The sequence below is a fragment of the Eschscholzia californica genome, unplaced genomic scaffold, assembly GCF_041429995.1.
Source record: "Eschscholzia californica isolate CP2 unplaced genomic scaffold, dmEscCali1.0.p SCAF_1, whole genome shotgun sequence".
In the NCBI taxonomy this organism is placed as follows: domain Eukaryota; kingdom Viridiplantae; phylum Streptophyta; class Magnoliopsida; order Ranunculales; family Papaveraceae; genus Eschscholzia; species Eschscholzia californica.
This window is the reverse complement of record NW_028238198.1, coordinates 14,023,971-14,042,508: the sequence shown is the minus strand read 5'-3', so window position 1 is coordinate 14,042,508 and position 18,538 is coordinate 14,023,971.

Sequence of the window (18,538 nt, the reverse complement as noted above, 5' to 3'; positions counted from 1 at the left end):
TTACTAGAGTAAATAATCTCTAAGGATGAAAAGATATATCCCTATGAGTTGATTAATTGTCAACAAAAAGGGTAAACCGTTGGAAATCAAATTTACCTACACATTCCTGAAGAATGACAAGTACTGGTATTTCAGTATTGGAATTATTTTCCATTGATTATTAAAGGATTATAATTAAACGGTGATAAGAAAAATCCTACACCGAGTTCATATTGGAAATGGAGTAACAAAATTGAGAATCTCATTTTACTATACCAACGTATAGTTTGATTAAATTTGACAAAGCTCTTCATCGTGGAATGTAATCAATTTTTGTGAAACTCATCATATATTAAGTCGAAATCCAGAATATCTATTCAGGTGATGATGATATTTTCTTACGTGTCTGTAGATAGTGATGAGTTGTAAATTCCTGACAAATAAAATTGTTTGATTATCATATTTCATATTACACCTGAAGTTGTAATAACCAAAGAGAAAGTGATGATGGATTTAATAAATAAAATAAAATAAAATCACATGAAGATGATATATCTCACATGTAATTAATCACACCCGAAGTTGTGATATTATAACAAATTGCTCACACCTGAAGCTGTGATCAGATAATAATTTTTTTCTAACGGAAAATATGATATGAAAATAAAAATCAAATTTGCCTAAAGCAATTGATTTTTCCTTCGTCTTTGTCACATCCTTGAAGTATGTGTTCATAAATAAGACGGAAATCTATCGACATTAGGGGGAGGAAGTCCTATATTCAATGTCGTAAAATACTTGAAAATGATCGAGTTTCTCTCATTTGGAATCAATATACGGAAAACTTGCTACCTCGAGATATTAATATTTTTCCGAGCTTAATATGCTTATATCCAGATAAAGGTAATGGAAAATGATCAGAGTTGATCAAAGTGACATATACTCTTTGACACTGAAGGAATAATTTTTCCTCGTGAAGAGGCTATCAAATTAGAAATGAATGTGATTCATATTCCTAATAAAATCTCCTGAAGAGGATATGTGTAAAAAGAGACACCGACTTTTTACAAAGGTACATACATACATGAGATCATTGAGCTATGTATGCTGTGAGAATTTGAGAAATCAAATAAATTATTTCAGACGATGTATTTATGAAAATACTAGCTACTGGGAGCATGTTGATCCCGAGTTACTCTAAGTAATTGGTAAAACTTTGATGAGATATTTCATTATTTATGGATTTTTGTTACAAAATATTTATATCTTTAGACATGAAGTTGAAGCACCAACCAAGAGTTACCCTGAAGGTAATGAAGTAGACATATGTTAGAGTTGAATTATAAAGGATTTATAAATCCTATTTTGACTCCTGAAGAGTTTATCAAAGTTTGACAGTAGAGTATTGAAAAAGATTATTCGAGTAACGAAAATCTTGAAAATGAACATATTCTGAATTACTAAAAGACTATAATTCAAAGCAACTCATATTGTCTTAACTTATCATATGTCATGGAAATTCAGGTCCCGAAGTACCTAATATTGTACAGACAATACATTATGTGTGTTGTAATGTGGTTTTAGAAAACAACCATCATTCATATATAAAATGTCAATCACGTTGTACTCTTTTTCCTACGTTAAGGTTTTGTCCCATTGGGTTTTCCTTATCAAGGTTTTAACGAGGCAACTATGCGTATTGAAAATTATTTTAATTTGTTTAAAAGTTGTAGTCTTTTTTCCTTCCTTCAGGTTTTGTCCCGTTGGATTTTCCTGACAAGGTTTTGGCAAGACAACTCTATTTTAAGACAATAGTCATCGAATGATGAATTTAACACCTCTTATGTGTGTCAAGTGGATTATACAACGAAATGTGATAAGTACATCAATTTCACAAGATGTTATAGTTATCTTACTGATGTACATGATACACAAATACGGATCACTAAATAGTGACTTCAATCGATATCCCTAAAGGATTAACAAGCTTCAAGTTAAAGTATGCATGAACTTTAAGACATTATACTAATGCAACTTGAAATGTCAAATGCTACTTATTATATTTATTTTATATACAAAAAGGAAGCTGACCATAACAAGTTGAACAATGTCCTCAACCTTCATGAGGGGAAGCAAGTTTATGAAGACACTGGATACTACATTTTCATATTGTACTCTTTTTCCTTCGTTAAGATTTTTTCCCACTGGGTTTTTCCTAACAAGGTTTTAATGAGGCAGATTATGTGTACATAAAAGATGTACATGAACAAAGAATTTGTACTCTTTTTCCTTCACTATGGTTTTGTCCCATTGGATTTTCCTAGTAAGGTTTTAATGAGACAATTTCTGATGTGGTGGACATCCAGGGGGAGTGTTATAAATATTAGATTTATGGTGGATGACCACCACCAATTGTAACTCCCACCACCATAGGTTTTCCACCATTACTTTGTATTCAAGCTCCATTATTGTGTGCCTATTAGATGTGTAACTCATCTAGCTAAATGCCTATATAAAGAGGTTACTTGCTAATGAAGAAGATGGATCAAACCAATGTATCATAGTACTCAATATACCAATGTACCAAAGTAGATAAATTCTCTACAAACATATGAATGCAATTGTAGTTCTTCTTGTCTACAATCTCTTGGTTAATATATTTCTATTATCTTTCTTCTTCCCTCCATTATTTTTCACAACAATAATTTATTTATTTATTTCCTTATATGGAATAATTATAACCATAGTTTGATTGTAACAAGAAATAGAGGAAGACTCAGCTGAGTCAACACAGCCCCGCATTCTCAGAACTTAACTCCTCTCTCTTTCTAGTCTCTCGATCTCTCTCCCTGTACAGTACGTGTGTATATATATATATGTATACATTCCCGCCGATACTATTACATATATATATATATATATATATATATATATATATATATATATATATATATATATATATACATATCATAGGTTCATAACGAACATCTAAACCATTTTAGCCTTCGGTCTCTAGCTTTTTCAGAATACAGTAAGATTCGAACTTCGTTCTCTTTTTGATTTCACGTGTTTCTATTTCTTCAACATGGGTTTGACGGTGCCCAAATGCAGAAGTGTGGTATCCATTTTCTTGTGCATGAGTAATGCTGGTACTAGTTTCACTAGAGTTGAAGCAATCAGACTTATAAAAGGAGAAGAATGGTTAAGTGCTAAAACTAGACCGAATTACAATATTATAAACCTTAATGTTCTACCAAGAGGACTCGTTCGACCTTCTACTCCTTCGTCGTGTACTAACATTCCCGGCAAAGGAGGCAACCGTGGGGGTTGCCCGGTTAAGAGTACTACTATAAGGGCGACGAATTATGCTCGTCATAAAACACCACCGAGCAACCGTGGGGGTTGCCCTGTTAAGAGTACTACTATAAGGACGATGAATTATGCTCGTCATAAAATACCACCGAGCAACTGTGGTCGTTCCCAGGGACGGATCTACATGCAGGCCAAGGGGGCCATGACCCCTCTTGATCTGCTGCAAATTGATTTAGAAATGTTGATTTTCCTCTAGTTTATCACATAAATAACGTTCAAGTCAAACTCATGACATATATGTAGTGTGGTTAAGATGGTAGAGGTGGGAGTTGTGGAGGTGAGAGACCTGAGTTCGAACACTAGTAGGCTTAGATTTTGTGAATTTTTGTTTTACCAGGTTTTTTTGGTTGGCCCCCCTTGATTTCTACTCCTAATTCCGTCCCTGGTCGTTCCCCAGTTAATACTCGATCACTTAGAGGACGGTTTCCTCCTTCCGGTCCATCTAAATGTACCAATATACCTGGTAGAAATGGTAATGGTGGTGGTAGATGTCCATAAATGAGATGAATAATTCGTCCTATCAATACATATATATATATATATATATATATATATGGGAAACTCAGATATAAATAAGTTTATGGAAAGAATATAAAGAAGAGACTATGCTTTTTAAAGTTTCTCATTTTTTGTGAACAATGACCAGCTCTAATTTTTTTTTGTCTTTTTTGTTATATATAATTGAAAGAAGGAATACGATAATATAAAAACTAGATTATATATTTTTTCATATAATAATGTAAAAATGGGTTTAGTTAAGCAAACTCTCTCCCTTACCTATAACAATGTAAAAAATGGGTTTAGTTAAGCAAAGAAAAAGATGAAGTTTTCATATAATTTGCAGGAAAAGTTATAATTAAGCATGGGATTTACCACAAAAAATAAAATGCCATTTTCTTTTCGATATTCTTCTTCTCTTTTTGTTTACTTCAAGTTGATACGAAATGATTGTATAAAGATATGGGTACTTGCAGAGAAAGGATTATTTCCCAAATAGCCCCCAATTTTGTGACCAGTTTCCTGCTTAGCCCCCAACTTTATCAAAAATATCCAGATGGCCCCCTTTTTTAACTTACCGTTAAATGTCCGCTACTCTCTCTCCTCCATCTCATCACCTCTCTCTGCCACATCATCTATCACGCCGCCTCATCATCTTCACCGGCGAAGGTCGCCGGCCGGCCAAATTTTCGGTCAGCGACCTTCAAATTTTTTTTTCGCTGTCCTCTCTCTCTCTAAATTTTTTTTTAATTCTCTCCCTCTCTAAACACTCCGGCAAAGTAAAACCCTTCGCCGGAGTTCGGTCTGTTCAAGAACAACAGATCGATTCGGTCTGTTCAAGAACAGTCCTTCACGGTCAGTTCTTGAGCAGACCGAACTCCGGCGAAGGGTTCCCTTCGCCGGAGTGTCGAGAGAGAGGGAGAGGAGATAATTAATAAAAAAAAATTAGAGAGAGAGGAAAAAACAAAAAAGTTTGAAGGTCGCCGGTCGTAAATTTGGCCAGCCGGCGACTTTCGCCGGTGAAAATGATGATGTGGCAAAGAGGTTATGAGATGGAGGAAAGAGAGTAATTGACATTTAACGGTAAGTTAAAAAAGGGTCATCTGGGTATTTTTGATAAAGTTGGGGGTTAGGCAGGAAACTGGTCACAAAGTAGGGGGCTACTGGGAAATAAACCATAAAGAAACTAGTACTCCCTCAGCCCCCAATTCAATGACCTAATTTCCTTTTTGAGTTGTCCATTTTAGTGTCCCATTTCTAAAAATAAAGAAAAGAACTTTTTGTTGTTTCCAATAATACCTATTACTACAAATTTAGTGACAACTTTATTTAAGAGTAAGTTAAACTTTTTCATTATAATTGATGAGGGTACAATCGGAAAAATCATGTTATTCTTTATAGTCAAACTCTAATTAATGATGTTATCTTAAAAAGTTGGGTTCTCAAAATAGGTCATTCATTTTGGGACTGAGGGAATATTCAGTTTATGAGATTGTTAGCTACAAAGTACCAACCCCTATTTTTTGTTAGGATTCCCATTTTCGTTTGGTCTCTTGATTTAAAAATCTAACCCTTTATCCATTTAAAGGTTGATTGTGAACTATTGAAGAAGGGTTATGAGAGTTTCAATGTAGACAATAAGAGGTTGAAGAAAAAATTGAAAGAATTGAGATCAGGTAATTTGGAACCCCTCCCCCATTTTATGTCTAACTCCCTAAAATAGGGTCGCGACTTTCGAAAATAAAGAAAAATCTATAGGGAATAAAGACTTAGTCAACTATTATGGACCTAGGGGGCACATTTATTTTTTGACCAAAAAACTAACTAACTTGTCTCTTGCCCCCTAATCTTCATCTTCTTCAAACCTCATCCTACCACAAATTTCGGCCACCAGCAATTCCGACCACCACAAAGTCCGGCCAACACCTTCATCTCTCACATCTTTTTTTTTCTCTCTCTCTCTCTCTCTTTATATATATATATATATATATATCCGTTCCTCTGCTCTCTTCTTCCTCTTTTCCCTTTTTTCTCTCTCTTATTTCTTGAAGAAGATGATGAAGGGGAAATCCCTTCTTCCTCCATATATAAATGGTTTCGCCTTCATCACCATTGCAGCAGGGCAGCACATCTGTTGCCATGTTACAGCAATGACGAAGGGGAAACCCATTCGCCCTCCATAAATGGAAGAGAGGAGGGGGTTTCCCCTTCATCATCTCTTTTCAACTCAGATTCTGAGTTAAAGAAATAGGCTTTAGAGAGAGAAAGAAAGGGAAAAGAGGAGGAGGAGAGAAGAAGGGAGAAAGAGAAAGAAGGTGAGATATGAAGGTGGTGGTCGTAATATGTGGTGGGATGAGGTTTGAAGAAGATTAGAAGAAAGAGACAAGTTAGTTAATTTTTGGATCAAAAAAATAAATATGCTCCTAAGTCAATAATGGTTAAGTAAGTCTTTATTCCATAGAGATTTCGCTTTATTCCGCAAAGGCGTGGCCTAAAATAGTTGCCTTCCAAAATAGTTAGCATTTTCTTAAGTGATTGTAATTCTAAAAAAAAAACATTTTTAGAAGTGCCAAAAACAAAATAGAAATATAAAAAAAATTAAATATATATATATATGGGAATTTAATTTCCGTAGTCAGATGAAAATGGGTGCAAGGATCGGGCATAATAGAATTATATGTTTTCCGACATAACCGTGACAATCTTTATCAATAATTTGGATCATTTATTTAATATTTTCCTTTGACAAAAAATGACTTAAAATTCATAAACTTTTCACGGCAGAATTATTGAAAATTTGATATATTTTCTCGGAGAACAAATAAATTTCGTGAGTATTTAATAACATTTGTGTATGTGAAAAGCGAACTCTTTTTTCGCAAGAATAACTACTACATTTATTGTGGATTTAAGAATAGAGGAATTTGGTCAAAACTCCTCATAAATTTTTTGTTTGATGAACTTTGGATACTGAGTTCGGGTTTGATTCTTCTACTGTGTCACCCTCTAGGGATGCTGCTGCGCACATTACGTAATAGCCCAATCAACGATGGCGGTAACTTTCACTAACAAAATCTTCAGCAAGCTCTCTGTTTCTTGTTCGAGAATCGTTGTTTTGGTTATCAAGTTTATATTTAGGGATATTTTGAATTCGATCAAGGTAGTTTCGACCGCAATACATTGATTCTGTGAGGAATCAGAGTTGATGGTTTGAGATGTCGAACATTAAAGAATCTTGCTAGAGTTTGCCCTCCTTCTAACGCCAATCTCATGATCTCAATAACTAGCTTTAAAGTTCATCACTCAGGATGAAGATTTGGCGAACCAAACAATAAATAACTTTTCATGATTCTGCGACAGAACCTGCAAAAAACTCTAAAAGCTCTCTAACACTCAAGTCTCAGTAGGTTGTTTTCGCAGTTAGAGAATTGAATTAAAAGTTAATTGAAAAAAAAAACGGTTCTTGGAAAAACAATTTCTGACCAAAAATAAACAGTTTAAAAAAAACAAGATTTCCGAAGAAAAAACCGATTCTTGGAAAAAAAAAAACGATTTCTAAAAAATGGTTGGTGAACAAAAAAATGGTTTTCGTGAAAAAACAGTTTTCATGGAAAAAATAAAGTTTGTGGGAAAACGGTTTAATGAAAACAAAAAGTTTCTCCAAAAACGTGTTCTGAAAAGAAAAGGTTTCCGAAAAAAAACAGTGTTCGGAAAAAGTATCTTTTTAAAGATATTTTTTGATTGATTTTGAGTAGAAATTTAGGTTTAATAATCTAAAATCCTAGCACATCTTAGGATTTCAAAAGAAAGAAAAAAAAGGCAAATATAATATATAGAAACCATGAATGAAGTCAACGAAAAGGCAATCGTGAAAACTAGTAGATTCTGATCTTGTATAAAGTTGTCTTTATTGTTATCATTGATTTTATTAGGGCTTGGATTAACATCTTACTTTAATGGACAGAAATTTGAATCTCCTCACTTTTTTTTTGTTGAGTTTGAAACTCCTCAATTGAGATTTCAACATCTTTTGACAACTTCATTAAGGGTTGAAGGGAAAAAAAATTGTTCACTCTAGATGGGTTTTGATTAGGGTTGAATATCTTGTTCCTCCTCTTCCATTTATGTTTTTTTTTTGTTGACAGAACGAAAAGGAAAAAAACAGAAAATAACAGAAAAACTATCTTATATCCACCATCATTGCTTCCTTCGAGTGCCATATCCGCTTGAACTCTTTAGTTCGACCCCATTTGGCTAATTTATCTGTCGTAGTATTAGTGGCTCGCGGACCATAAGTGAATTGAATCTTACCAAACTTTACTTGTAGAGCTAATATACTTTCCATATGCTGCAAAGATTGCCAGTTAAGCTCATTCCTTCTGTCGTTCACGTGATTGATCAGGTTGAGGTTGTCGCTTTCGATCTGGAGATGTGGAATCTTAAGGTCGATGGCCCACTGAACAGCCCGAAGGATTGCAATGCATTCACATTCTTCCGATGTTTGTACTCTAATTGTATCAGCCAGAGCAATAATGAAGACACCATTTTCATCATGTACGATACATCCAATCCCCGCCGGTTCAGAATACTTTAAGAATGAAGCATCGACATTAATTTTCAGAAATGATGTCTCAGAGGGGCTACCATATTGAAGTAGTTGGTTTAGATTTGGGACACTTAAACTCACTGATGTTCGTCGACTAACCTTGGATCATTTTTATAACTTGCAAAGGTGATTGATCTTGTTTACCAAAACATTTACTACATCTAGCTTTCCAAATAAACCACATCACCTTGGCCATAAGCGCCATTTGATCTTCGTCCCATGTCTGCCAGTATTTGATCCACTCTTGAATAGTTGAGAAAATCTCTGTCCGGATATCAAAAGCAAACCAAATGGCTCTATCAAAGTGGCAATGTAGAAGAACATGCGTCAGGGTTTCCCTGACTGTACAGAACACACAGTTGTAATAGTTCCCTATATATTTACCAATTTTGTCTCTGACCGGGAGACTATTAGTACAACACTTCCATAGAAATAGTTTGATACGAGGGATAGTTTGAATATTCCATATGAAGTGCCAACCCGGCACTTCGTGGTTGGATGGCTCAGAGAGCAGATGAAGGTACATAGATTTAATCATGAATTTACCGGACTTAGTGAGAGTCCATATCAAGGAGTCATCCATACCCTATTGAATGTTGATGCTAAGAATAGCATTACCGATATCATTGTCAAAGAAAGACTGTATCAGGCTAGTGTTCCAATTGTCACCTGTGATCAGATGAGCCACATGATTAAAGGGGCAATTGTATTTGTTCTGTATCGGAGGTGGATGATTTGGAATCCAAAAGTCCTCCCAAATAATATTAGTACCTTTGTTTACGTCCCAGAAAAGGAGACTGTTGACTTTTCCAAGATGAGCAGCCATCGATTTCCACACCCAAGAATGGGACTGTTTAGGATGAGTGGGTTTGGAATTTTTAGGGAAGTATTTGGCTTTCAGGAGTTGAGCCCAAGAGGACTCAGGAGTTGAGCCCAAGAGGACTGCGGAAATTTGAGAAGGCGCCAGATGAGTTTGCTAAGGAAAGCAATATTATCATTAAACGGATCTCGAATGCCTAGGCCTCCATATTTACGTGGCCTACAAATCGCCGCCCAGTGAATGGTGTGGATAGAGTTATTTTTTCCCCACCAAAAAGACCGTTGAATGGTCTTGTGAAGAGATAAAAACCTCTTGATAATCAACTCGAATGAAGTCGAGGAAGATGAAGGGAGATTGATCTCGGTGAAACCGAGAAGGACAGTAGGAGCTCTCGGGTGAAACCGAGAGTAATAATGGAAGCTCTCGGGTGAGACTGAGAGTGATAGCTAGAGCACTCGGTTGAAGCCGAGAGTTGATCGTGAGGCTTCTCGGATGAAAAATCGAGAGATGATGAAGATGAGATGGTGATCGTGTGAGAGAGAGAGATAGGTAAATACCTTTGTTTATTAACACTACAACTTGATTTTACATTATGGGATGATTCCTTTATATAGGTTTACAAGAAGGTGTTTAAGGAATATGAAACTCTATGAATCTAAGTACATGTTTATCTAAGATACAGCAATCTTGATTGTACTAGGAATCCTAATCGTATTAGGTTTCCTATAACTAAATGGACCTAATCCACTCGGTTTAGCCGAGTGGAGTGGACCTTCTAACACTCCCCCTCAAGTTAGAGCGGGAATGGAAGTAACGCCTAACTTGCCAATAATGTTCTTGAACGGTTCTGCTCCAAGTGGTTTGGTCAAGATATCCACTAACTGGTTGTCTGAAGTGGTGAAGCGAGTGGCAATGACGTTGTCTTTAATCTTCTCACGAACGATGTGGCAATCTATTTCAATGTGTTTAGTCCGTCCGTGGAATACGGGGTTATCAGCAATGTGGAGAGCGGCCCGATTGTCACAGTAAACTGTCATCGGGTCCGTGTGATCGATTCCGAAATCAAGTAGTAAATACTTGAGCCATTGTAATTCACAAGTGAGAATGGCCAAAGCTCGATATTCTGCTTCTGCAGATGATTTTGCAACCGTTGGTTGTTTCGTTGATTTCCAAGAGAGTGGACAATCGCCCATCATTGTAAAATATCCAGTAGTTGATCTACGGGTTGAAGGACAGCCTGCCCAATCTGAGTCACAGTATCCTGTGATATGAAGAGAGTTTTTTGCTGATAAGAAAACTCCTTTATCAAAGGTGCCTTTCAAGTATCGTAGAACGCGATGAGCAGCGTCTAAGTGTACTTGACTAGGTGTTTGCATAAATTGACTAAGATTATTCACTGCGAAGGTGATGTCTGGTCGTGTGACCGTTAGATATAGTAATCGGCCAATGAATCGGCGATAGACTGACGGATCCTTTAAAGGATTACCGTTAGTAGGACTGAGATGAAGGTTTTGATCCATGGGAAATGCAGAGGGACGTGCCGCGGTTAGGCCAGAATCTTTTAGAATGTCAAGAGCATATTTTCGTTGACATAGGAAAATGCCTTGCGATGAGCGAGATACTTCGATACCGAGGAAGTACTGTAGACGGCCTAAATCTTTTAGTGAGAAAGACTTGTTAAGAAATAACTTTAACTTAGAAATAGCATTATCATTATTTCCCGTGATGATTATGTCGTCTACGTAGACGAGAACAAATATCTGAGTGGAGTGCGAACGGAAAGTGAAGAGAGAATAGTCGCTTTTAGATTGCGAAAAACCTCGTTCAATAAGGACGGAGGAGAATTTTGAAAACCATTGACGGGAGGCCTGTTTAAGACCGTATAAAGATTTATGAAGGCGACATACTTTAGACTCCCCCTGAGATGAGAATCCGGGTGGAAGTTTCATGTAGACTTCTTCATAGAGATCGCCCTGGAGAAAGACGTTATTAACATCCAACTGGTGGAGAGACCAGCCTTTGATGGCTGCAATAGAGAGGAGAACACGGACAGTAACGAGTTTGGCGACTGGAGCAAAAGTGTCGTTATAGTCGAGTCCCTCGATTTGGGTGTAACCTTTAGCTACTAAGCGAGCTTTATAGCGCTCGATGGAACCATCGGAGTTAAACTTAATTTTGTATACGCATTTGCAACCAATAGGTCGCTTGCCGGGTGGTAGAGTAGTGATGGACCATGTATTATTTTCTTCCATAGCGGAGATTTCTTTGGCCATAGCTTCCTTCCAATGAGAAGATTTCATTGCTTAAGTGAAGAAGCTAGGCTCGGTAGTAGTTAACACCGAAGATAGGAATTGTTGATGAGATGTGGAAAACGAATTGATGGAGAAGTAGTTTTCAAGTGGGTACTTGACGGAACTAGTGTTAGAACACACATAATCATCCAAATGGGGCGGTGGTCGGCGAGACCGTGTTGGACGGCCGGAAATATCAACTATCGGTTCGGAAATTGCCTCGGAAGTTGGTGAGTCCGACGAAGAGTCGTCGGGGACAGACCTGTCCGCAACTGCTGGAGACGCTCCTGATTGGGGAGTGTCATCAGCAACTGTTAAAGGCACCTCGAGTAGGGGTGTTGTGGATAATGGACCGGGACCAGAACCCGGTCCAGCAGGGGTGTCTGAAGGCACCCCTGAATTGGTGATATGATGAAAGGCGTCAGGAACAACAGCTCCATCGGTGATGATGCTGTTGTTCGGTGCCGAGACGGTGGGGTATTTTGTGTTCGCCAGAAAGACGAAAGTATCATCGTCTTCGATGGAGAGAAACGGTTCCGTATCGGAGCGGGGTGGTGTAGCCGAAGAGTATGAAGAGGACATGGGAAATTTGTTTTCAACGAATGTGACGTCTCTAAAGACAAAAATTCGTCGTGTGGAGATATCGTAGATACGATAACCTTTTGGAAGATTTGCGGTTTGGACCCCCTTTCGTATAATTGATTTGCTGTTTGGACTCCCTTTTTCCAGAGTTGCACTTTGGACTCCCTTTTAACGGAATCACTCGGGAATATTCCGTCTCTAAAGTTATACTTTAACAAATCCCCAATTTACCCTTATATAATCAATATTGAACTTCCACTTTCTTTTTTTGTTGAAGGCACCTAGTTATATTCTACCAAATATTCTCTTCACAAAAGTTCATCACAGCTAATTCTTTCAACTTCAAAATAAATAGTTCATTATTAATTTCAAAATCAAGCTTATTGTTTCTGTTTTAGAAATCTAGAGAGAGAAAGAAAATAGAGAAGAAACAACAGCATCACAACAACCAGAGAAGAGAAGATGAAGATGAATGAAGAACAAATAGAGACAACAATGGCAACAATAGGATTAGATCTTTTAGTAACAGGTTTAAAACATGCTTTTGAATTATTAATTCAACATTGGCGTCGTCCATTATTAGTGTTTCTTCTCGATGTTGTTCTTTTAAGTATCCTATTTATATCAGGCCGATCTAATTACTCAAGTAAAGAAACAGAGAAAAACTAATCTTGATGCTGAAGTTAAAGTAAGAAGAGGATCAAGATGAAAGAAAAAGAGAGTACCTACAAGAAAACATCATTATTAGCAACGTGTCATCGTCATTATCATCATCAACAGTTCAACACCATTATTAGAGAGTGAAAAGATAAAAACATAGACTAATTTGGGTAAGCAAGAAAATGAAGAACTTGAAGACAAACATATTAATGGAGTCTCAAGTACTAATAAGGAAGATATAAATGCTAGGGTTGAAGCTTTTATTGTAATGTTCAGACATCAATTAACTTTGGATGCTCTAGATAATGGCGGAAGAAGAAGGTCAGTTTTCGTCCCACAAAAATGGATCAACCTTCCTGGCCTCTTGTTAAGGCTAGGTCCAGTTCTATGAATTTAATAATGGGGTTATGAGATTGATGAAGAATCAGAACAGATAAAAGGAAGAGGTGGGTAGTCATGTGGGCTGTTGGGTTAACTACTTAGGTAGGGTTAGGTTAATTAGAGGGTAAAATCATATTTTCACATGGCTAGGGTAAAATATTATTTTCATCTCCATGAGTTAGTTAAGTGTTATATTTAACTTTTTTTTTCAAAAAGGGAGTCTAAAGTGCAACTCTGGAAAAAGGGAGTCCAAACAGCAAGTCAATTATACGAAAGGGGGTCCAAACAGCAAATCTCCCTAACCTTTGTCCATTAGGATATCCAAGGAATATATCGGCGGAAGAGCGGGCGTCCATCTTGGTTTTAACCAAAGGAATTCGAGCATAACAAAGACACCCGAAGACACGTAGATGAGAAAGAGTGGGAGGAACACCCATGAGGATTTCATGGGGAGATTTACCATCGAGAATGGGTGTCGGTAATTTGTTAATTAAATAAACCGCGGTGAGAACACACTCTCCCCAAAAGGAGAGAGGAAGGTGAGCTTGGAGTCGTAAGGAACGTGCCACTTCAAGGATGTGGCGATATTTACGTTCAACTATCCCGTTTTGTTGAGGTGTATAAGTACAACTACGTTGGTGGGTAACCCCTTTTTCGGTAAACCAACTTTGTAGAGATGAATTGATAGATTCGATTCCATTGTCCGATCGAAAGGTCTTTATTTTACAATTAAATTGCGTTGAGACATAGGTAAAGAAATTCATAGTTATTCTATTTGATTCGGACTTAGAATCCATAAGAAATATCCAAGTACAACGTGAATAGTCATCGACAAGGGTGAGAAAAATATCGACACCCGGAGGTGGAAGGGACCGGAAAAGGTCCCCCATAAATCCGCATGTACCAACTCAAATATGTGAGAAGAAGAAGTGGTACAAGTGGGAAAAGGTAAACGACATTGCTTGGAAAGTGGATAAACATCGCGGTACTTTATTAGATAAAAATTTAAAATTCAAACATGAAAGTTTGGAACGAAAATATTGAAAACGACTAAAAGATGGATGGCCTAAACGCCAATGTCGTAAAATAAAAGACTCATTACTAGAACTATCTTTAACTAGACTAGAAATCGAAAGGATGGGATGCTCCGTGCGAAGGAAATAAAGGTCGTCATGAAGACTACCATGCCCAATCTTCGTCCTCGTTTCGGTCCTGAAAAAGACACAAATTTCGGTCAAATAAGATGGTACAACGAAGTGATTTAGAAATTTGAGAAATAGAGATGAGATTAAATTGAAAAGATGGAATATGAAAGACATCTTCAAGATGGAATCTATTGGAAAAATAGACGTTACCAATATGTTCAACCTTTACCCGTGAACCGTCCGGTAAACGGACGTATAAATCCGGTGGTGCAAGGGAATAAGAGGAGAATCGAGATATATTCGAACAAATATGCTTGGCGGCTCCCGAGTCAATGACCCAAGGAGGATGAAAAGAACAGTAGTACTTACCGGTAAGGTTGATTAGAGGATCCTTGTTGGTCTTGCCGTGGGATTGGGTTGCGGTCGGTTGCCTATTTCGGTCAAGGAGTGCCAATATACCTTGATATTGTTTGTTAGTGAAAGAAGTTGTTGGAGGCACCCCTTCACCGGTTTGGTCTGAAACCAAGAGGTTGACGGCTTCTTGACGGGTACGATTTCGTCCTTTTTTACCATAGTTGGGTGGATACCCATGTATCTTGTAGCAAGAGGTAACATCATGACCATGAATCTTGCAATTTTCACAAAAAGGACGAGGGCGTTTTGTACGTTGCCTCTCAGGATCCGTTAAACGAGTTTGATTGTACTCATTGTTTCCAACGGCAAGTGCCGCATTGTTGGAGTCAATACTCATAGGAGTGACTAAGTTTTGTTGAACCTCTTCTTGTTTAATAAGCGAATGGATTCGAAGAATCGAAGAGAAGGGTTCAATCAATAAAATTTGACTCCGAATAGATGAAAATCTATCGTTAAGTCCTTGAAGAAACTCCATGACTCTATCTTGATTTGTTCTTTCAAGTAAGGAACGACCATGACCACATGTACAAGGCTCAGTGATAATCAAGGAATTGAGTTCATCTTGAAGAGCCTTGAGATTGGTGAAATACGTTGAAACGTCGGAGTTGTCTTGTTTAAGACCAGAAATTGCTCTCTTTAATTGGAAAATTTAAGGAGCATTACGTTGATGAAAACGATAATAGAGATTGTGCCATATGTCGAAGGCCGATTCATCGTATAAGATGGAGGATCGAAGAGGTGGATCAACAGAATTGATGAGCCAACTAGAAACGAGATCATTACATCGTTCCCATTGCTCTAATTCATTAGGATCGGTGGGTTTTTCGATGCTTCCATCAACGAATCCTAACTTAGCTTTAGCTCTTAAGGCTTTAGTCATTCCTCGTGACCATGAGGAATAGTTATCACCGGTTAGAAGCGGTGTGATGAGAATAGTAGTGGGGGAATCCGAATGGTGGACATCAAACGGCCCACTATTGATGTTAGGATGAACTTGAGAGGTTTCCGAAGTTTCGGGAGTATTCATCTTAAAAAAATTGAATTTTGGATCTTATACCATGTGAAGAGGTAAAAACCTCTTGATAATCAACTCGAATGAAGTCGAGGAAGATGAAGGGAAATTGATCTCGGTGAAACCGAGAGGGACAGTAGGAGCTCTCCGATGAAACCGAGAGTAATAATGGAAGCTCTCGGGTGAGACCGAGAGTGATAGCTAGAGCACTCGGTTGAAGCCGAGAGTTGATCGTGAGGCTTCTCGGATGAAAAACCGAGAGATGATGAAGATGAGATGTTGATCGTGTGAGAGAGAGAGAGATAGGTAAATACCTTTGTTTATTAACACTACAACTTGATTTTACATTATGGGTTGATTCCTTTATATAGGTTTACAAGAAGGTGTTTAAGGAATATGAAACTCTATGAATCTAAGTACATGTTTATCTAAGATACAGCAATTTTGATTGTACTAGGAATCCTAATCGTATTAGGTTTCCTATAACTAAATAGACCTAATCCATTCGGTTTAGCCGAGTGGAGTGGACCTTCTAACAGGTCTCAATGCGATGACTAATGCCCTTGGGATGTGGAATGCTTGAATTTCTCTTTAAAAACCATCTCCAATGCAAAACTCAATATAATTCTCTAAAGTGATGTTAAGATGTAAAACTCAATATGAGAGCATCTCCAATGCAAAACTCAAAAAAATCTCTCTTTATCTCATGTGTCAAGTTCCAGTTGAAGATTCTCACTCCTAGGTGGCGAAAATAGAGATCCTCAATTTTTTTTTGTATCCAGTGCAAAACTCTAAACTTATCTTATTTACTTGTGTGGAATAGTTATATTTGTAAATTAATAATTAGTTATTTAGAAAATATAGAAGATTCAATTTCTATTGATTGAAAATCAAATATTGATGAGTTTTGACAATTAAAGATACCTCAAGAGAACACTCCAACCTCAAGAGGACACTCTTGAAAATGGAGTGCCCTCTTGATAGCATCTCCAATGCAACACTCAATCTCATTTCAGTGTCCTCATTATAAGTTAAGTTATGGGGTGGAAGAATCTTCATAATATTTCACTTTAGATGTAATAAAATCATTTTGTAATTAATAGATATCTTAATCAATTGAGATACCTTTAATGAGTTTTGGCGGTACAATCTCAAAAACAATATAAAAATCAGTTTTATAAGATTTTCTTAGCTGTTAACTTTACCAATTACTTTCCTATATATATCTTAAAATTGAGAGTAAGAGATTAATTCACAAGGGAAAAGAGGAACATGATGAGGTGCCGTAAGCTGAAGCGAATGCTTTCAAGAAAAGGTGATGAACTTGTCTTAACCCGATGCGGAAACTGGCAGTATGTCCAATGTTGTTGCTCAATCCAGTTGAAGATAGCGAGACAACCCAAATAAAAACAATACTAAGAAGGATGACGCAAACCTTCATAAGGATGTTATTAACAAGAATGTGAATGTGAATGTGATCAAAGAACCTCTACTTACCGGAGCACAATATACTGTGCTGGAGAGCAACTTTAACTTAGACAATAACCTCACTGTGATATTTGGTAATATAATTTTCCGAGTCCAACTTATTTTATTTTAATAGATTTATTGTTTTAGAGAGTAAAGACCAATAATGAAAGAGCTTTTAATTCTATAGTGATGCATTTTTACATTTGCATTAGGAAAAATGAGTGATTCAAACAATGGACCTAGTTCCTATTTTTCAATAAGTTTGGCCTTCGGTGGTATCATGGCTGCCCAAAAATTTCTAAACTGAGTCCCTCCCACAGCTACCATGGGATTATTATTCCCAGCCCATATAACCTAAACCAAGATATCTGTATACCACCGGCCGGGGAACTGAAATTTCTAACTTTCTCAGGCCTGCCCATTACTTCTCTTGATCCATGAACACTATACTTCTCTCCCGGAAATTAATCAAATTGTGGAGCTGAAGGAAGCAATTTTGCCATTTAAACCGGAATTTAGGTAAGATCATTCAAATTCAGGAAAATATACATATTTGTAGATTTTGGACTTCTCTGCCATTATATCAAGATAATTAGAGTAATCTCTGTGTTAATGATCTTATTTTTCATCTGGTAATTGATAAAGGGCGTATCCTGTTTTCGGTTTGGAGGAGAAAATTAGAGGCAGTTGGGTGGTGTTAGGGTTGTTAGTGATCTACAAATACTTAAAACCCTTGAGAAATCTTTGTAATCTTTTTTTTTTTTTTAGTTGGTAAGCTTGTGCCTCGAACCTTTGACCTCTAAGTTGGAAGACTTACCTTTTACCACTTGAGCCAAGGGTTGTTGGCAAATCTTTGTAATCTTGTTCTTCATCTATAATGAAAATCATTGCCCCCATTGATAGCCAAGGAGCGGCTCTCACCAACCGAGCCACGTAAATGTCTTGTGTATGTATCCATTATTATTTTTCTTGATTTGCGTGTTCTTCATCCTAACAAACACTTTTCAAAGCCTCCAATGTTCTTAGTCATTTGTGCATCATCCATGGTAAACAAATGATAGGCTTAGGATTTCAACATATATCTATTTAATTTTGGGAAAATTAATCATTATTCAAATCGATAGTAGTTCTTTCTATTATGATGTGAGCGCCTGTCTGTTCCCAATCTTTTTTTTATCTCAACGAAAGCCGAACCAACTAAGATATCGATTGTTTTTGTTCGACATAGTTCGGTTTGGTTCCGTTGGGCAGTCCAACCAAACTAAAAGGTATACTAAAGTTGATTTTTATAGGAAACTAGGAACCAAT